Here is a 5,678-nt window from a genome sequence, read left to right as displayed (position 1 = left end):
AGAGACAGAATGAGAGAGACAGAGCGAGAGAGTGACAGAGAGGGAGAGAGCCAGGGAGAGAGAGGGACAGGGAGAAGGAGTGAGAGAGGGAGAGAGAGACAGAATGAGAGAGACAGGGAGAAAGAGAGAGACAGGGAGACCGAGAGAGGGACAGGGAGAAAGAGAGAGAGAGAGAGACAGAATGAGAGAGAGGGAGAGAGAGCGACAGGGAGACAGAGAGAGGGACAGGGAGAAAGAGAGAGAGAGAGAGACAGAATGAGAGAGAGGGAGAGAGAGACAGGGAGAAAGAGAGAGACAGGGAGACCGAGAGAGGGACAGAGACAGAATGAGAGAGAGGGAGAGAGAGCGACAGGGAGACAGAGAGAGGGACAGGGAGAAAGAGAGAGAGAGAGAGACAGAATGAGAGAGAGGGAGAGAGAGCGACAGAGAGGGAGAGAGAGAGACAGGGAGAGAGAGAGACACACAAGAGACCACAGTCTACTATATGCTCTCTCCAGCAACCTCAGCTCATCTCCATTCAAAGCACTCATTAAACACCACGCTAGATCAACATGTATAAAGGCCCTGAAGACAAATTAAGCTCTCAACTGAAAATAAACACGGGACTCATGATTATCGAAAACGTCAGCGCGTGTATAAACATTTCTTTGGTCTAATGCTTTAAATTTTCATCAGCATACAAACCCATTTTCAACAAATGCACACCATCAGTGTTTGAATTGAAAGAGACTGGGCTACATGGTAAGAAACCGGTCATTCTCTAAATCAACACTACACTGAATAGTAACTGAAAACTCCATCCCGACGACATATTGTGGAAGCGGAAGACTACAGTCGCCTTGTGGATGGATGTTTATACACGAACACAAACGGAAACCAGAGATGAATGCTAAAGAAAGCTACAGACCGAGTCTCCGAGGACGGCGTGTTTACATACGAGAATGTTCTCTCACTACCGAGTCTGACAGATTCAATATGCTACTACAGAAATACGACATTTTCCACTTCCTCCTGGATTTTGAGATCGCAGAAATGAAAGCCAAATCCGGCAAACTCTAGAGGAGCTTGCGATTTTTTCGAAACGACCACAGACTCTCCGCAGATTCGGGCCGTGACGTCATCACGACGTGCGTTCGGCCAACGCCTTCTTCGATTCACGTGCGTCGAACGCGTGTACAGCGGAAAGGTCTCGTTTACCGACAGACATCACTGTGCAAGACCGTGCAAAACAATTCCATGCAATTGCAATTTCGCCGATTCGAGTAGTTTTCCACACAAAAAGCACAACTCTGCAAGCTGCATCGCAAATATATATATATATATATATATATAAATAAATAAATAAAAAATACGGAACTCCAAGAAATCCTGTACGGACTGATTTACAGCATTTGGCAGACGCCGCCATCCAGAGAACCTTCCAGAAGGGTGAAGTGTCCATCAATGCCATATTCTCAAGCTAGTACACTCCAGTCAGGACCTAAGAATTAAGTGCTAAATACTAAAACCCTGTTATAAGAGTTAGTACAGCAACAAAAATATTAATTAAAAATTTTTTTTTTTACAAGTTTTTATAACGACAACAAATTCCATGGCAGAATTCTCATGTAAATAATTATTTATAAGTTAATTAAGACTCTGCTTGGTCATTTCTCCATGATCAGTTGTTGCCTGTAGTTGCACAAATGTCATCAAATTGCTCCAGAAAAGCAAATTTGACCCCTTTCAAGGAGAGGAAAGCTAAAATTATTTTAAAAATAAAGACTAAAAATAAAAAAAAACAACATTAAAAAAAAAAAACCTAGCAAAAAGTTACTACTCAACAACAACAACAAAAGTGTAAGTTCAGCCAACAGATCTTTGAGATTTTGCGTTGTTATTAATTTTTTGGATAATAGACATTTTAAGAGTTATATATCCAAAACTAATGGCTAAGGGGGAATCCGATTTTACACGGAGGAGATTTCTTGTCTTTTAATAAATAAATAAATAAATAAATCTTTAAAGCCGGACGCATCCCCTCGTAAATCGAACCCATGTCGGCTCTCACAAATGGAGATTTGCAGCTCTTAGACTATACGGCCAAAATAAATTCAGTTGTTTCTCTTTCACTGCACCTCAGAGAAACTGGACATCCAAAACCTGTTCTGTGTCAGAAACCAAATCATTCGCTTCACAGTTTCACAGGCCATTTACAGCCCTGAAAATACTCTCCGTGATCACGCTCTCCAAGCAGCCGTCTGAACGAGTGCAATTTTTCTGTATTCACAAAGGAAATGTCATATTTCAGCAATAAATAACAAAATACAGTAATAATAATAATAATATTAATAATAATAATAATTTTGTGCAGTCCAGGGTATTCCAGCACCTGGTGGTAATAGGACTTTTAGGATGTGATGAGATCGTTATGATTTTTCTTCACCGATTCTCTGCGGCTGTAATCGTAACGAAGCAGATATATCTTCTTACACTGACAATAAACGCCAAGTTTTTTTGGCCATTCATAAAACAAAAGGTTGCTTTTGTCAAGGCGAAAACGATTAACCCGAGCGTTAACTGTGATCGTGTATACTTTAAATAAAAAGACGCGTCGATACACCATTCTAGACTGGCCGGAAAATGAGCCTGTACTTGGGTATTTTCAGTCATTAACACCCACAGTGTGTAAGTCCTTTATTAACACGAACACTTTTAAACCGTCAGCTTAATTCAGTCGGACACGCCTAACATAAAGTCGTTGTAATGTTCAGGCAGAAATGTCCTTCCTAAAGCATTACGTCCTCTAATGTTCTCTGCCTTCTTAGTGAGTAGTTTTGGCACGTGTAAACCTACAGTATGCGCTCTCATACATGTAAATAGGAAATAATGACACTGAGTAATACGGATAATTACTTTAAATAGTAGTTTGATCAATAGTCCAACCAATCACAATAAACAACCAACAATTTCTGGTTAAACAATGTGCAGACTAGAGCTTGTATAATGGTCCGATGCGCCATTTGCATATATAATTACATTTATAAAACGCACTTGATTTATTAAATCATTTTATAATCGATGTATACATTTAACCAGTTATTTTTTCACTGTTTTTTTTTTTGTTGAATGTGGTCTTAAAGGGGCGTGTCCCCATCAGCACACTCGTGGCCATAAAGGGGCATGTTCCCATCGACACAAACTCATTTCTACACGTTTGCGCTCCCATCAGGGAGAGAAAAAAAAAGCGCCTGAAATATTTAATGCAGGTCCTCGGCGCAATTTCCAAACCCTGTTGCCTAAAACATCTAAAAGTCGGATTTTTCAAAACAGCAGCCCTGCCAACGAAATTATAAACCCATCATAAATCACCGTACTCTGTCTTTTACTATTGTGCTGGTTCCGTCTTTCTTCTTTTCTGCAGCGTGTGTTCTTTGCTACTGGCTGCGAGTGTGTGTCAACGCTCGGACCGTGTTATACGGACGCCGGGGGATTTGGAAGCTGCTCTGTAAACCTGCCGAGCGCGAGGAGAGAGACGGATCGTGGTTTTTTCGACAAAGCAGGTCCAAAACGCTCCTGCTCACTTACACTATCGCCATGGGAGAGAGAGGGAGAGGGAGAGAGAGAGAGATGAAGAGGGGAACAGGAGAAAAAAAAAACCCCATAAACGAATTTTAATACTAGAGGGACAGTAATGTACATCTGTGACCCCTCATCACCAATAGCAACCAACACCAACATAACAATGTGCTCTGAATTAACCACCTACATGAACATCCACACTCGTTCAGTTTAGTAATACTGAAACAGACTACGCACACAACAAACATTCGAAACCTTAGAAGAAGAAAAAGAATATATATATATATAGCGCCACCAGCAGTGAACGTTTGAGACCAAGCCCAATGGCATTTCTGAGGTTTCCCCATCTGTAAAGTTGTCCATGTCACGTGGACCTACGTACAAAAGCGAGCACTACAGTTCTGCGCATTTTCATCAGCACATGTGACCTGAGCCCATGACGATGGGATGAGAATCTTGACTGGAATGAAACGATTAGATTTACTCTACAAAAGTACCAAAAAAAAAAACCCCAACAACACTGGGGTTAACACTGTTAAATCCAAACATATGACAATAAGTGTTTTTTTCCAACCACGTGAATTCTTGTAGCTGTTTATAAAGCTCACGCTGACCCCCGGATCAACAGCGTGATGAAGCGACGCTGAAGCTTCAGAGTAAGTCGTGAGTCAGTCATTACTCAAACATGGAAAATGGACCCGTGCCTTACTCATACGGTCTTTTACTCTTCTAAACCCATAAAAAAAAAAAAAAAAAAGATTCCAGAGCTTCACTGCCAACAGATAGACTGTCGAAACACGAGTCTTCTTTTTAAAACACCAAGTGTTTTTGTTACAATATATTAGGTTCATGACAGATATTCAGAATCGATCCGTGCGCCATCCATCCAATCCATATCTGTTTTTAAATAAGGAACACGTTTTCTATTTAAGTGGACAATCTAGACTCTCGATATGATGTTTTTATTAATATTAGGCTATAGGTGTATATTTTGACAGTTTGTCTGTTTTGACCCAAAGGTCAAGTGGATGACCGCCTCCTAGAAGCGTCCAGATTGATGAATGTGGTAAATTTGTTGAGCCCACTATGTTGTTATCTTGTCACCACTAGGGGCAGTGGTGGTTTGGCGGTTAAGGCTCTGGGTTACTGATCGGAAGGTCAGGGTTCGAGCCCCAGCGCTGCCAAGCTACTACTGTTGGGCCCTTAACACTTTCTGCTCCAGGGGGCGCTGTATCATGGCTCTGACCCTGCACTCTGACCCCGGCTCCCTGACATGCTGGGATATGCTGGGGTAAAGAAAACAAGTTCACTGTGCTGTAATGTATACGTGATTAATAAAGACTCATTATCTTGGCAAAACCTGCGGATGCTCATGGCCGAGCGTCTGTCTTTCTGATGTCTTTTAGCTGTTTTCCTCATGTCCTCCCTGTTCACAACCTCATATGCTGGTGGGCTTTGCACGTGTGCATCAAACACGTTTTAAAATGCTGCATTTTTTATATTTTATTCCTCACATTTTCCTCTTAAGAAATGGGAAACGGATAACGAGAAAGGGCTGAGAATCCAGGGTTTGCACGCTCGCTTTGTACGCGACAATCCGTGTTTTGATTTCAAAGCAGATACGGAGTAAAAGCACGACGCACGGACTAGCATCACGCGGATCATCGGAACTTCAAGGAGCGCCCGAGTACGTACGAGGTAACGATCCCAGAGCTCCATCCCTGAACTGACGGAGACGCTCCTGCAGCCACATGCCTGTTCTGACCCTCACGCTTGTACAACCGCGAAGGCTGAGATGACATGGCATCAACACTGGAAATGCACTCACACCCACACATCTAGCCTTTCATTCATCTCTCCAGTGGATCCGAGAGGAGAAGCGACAGATGGAATCTAGACAGGATGTGGAGTCTTAGCCAGAAAGTCTTTAAGTTTAAGCATCGAAAAATTGAGACATACCTCGGTCCTGTCCAGGACAATACTGTCTGACGTGAAGGGTCCAAACCTGACTACTGATTAAGAAGATAAAACAGAGCCAAAGTAGAACAAACGACGTCATCTAAGGTAGAACTTTACAGATTAGTAGTAAGGAGGTAGTGCCATGGTAATGTTATGTA

General features: G+C 42.1%; 1 protein-coding gene across 3 annotated transcripts in view; it reads right to left on the bottom strand.

The window, feature by feature from the left end:
* Positions 1–5,678, bottom strand: part of mkxa (mohawk homeobox a) — a 40,182-nt gene that overhangs the window by 3,971 nt on the left and 30,533 nt on the right. The gene's annotated exons all lie outside the window — the stretch shown is intronic.

This window comes from Ictalurus furcatus, chromosome 13 (assembly GCF_023375685.1).
Source record: "Ictalurus furcatus strain D&B chromosome 13, Billie_1.0, whole genome shotgun sequence".
NCBI lineage: Eukaryota > Metazoa > Chordata > Actinopteri > Siluriformes > Ictaluridae > Ictalurus > Ictalurus furcatus.
This window is presented reverse-complemented; position numbering and strand designations above follow the sequence as displayed.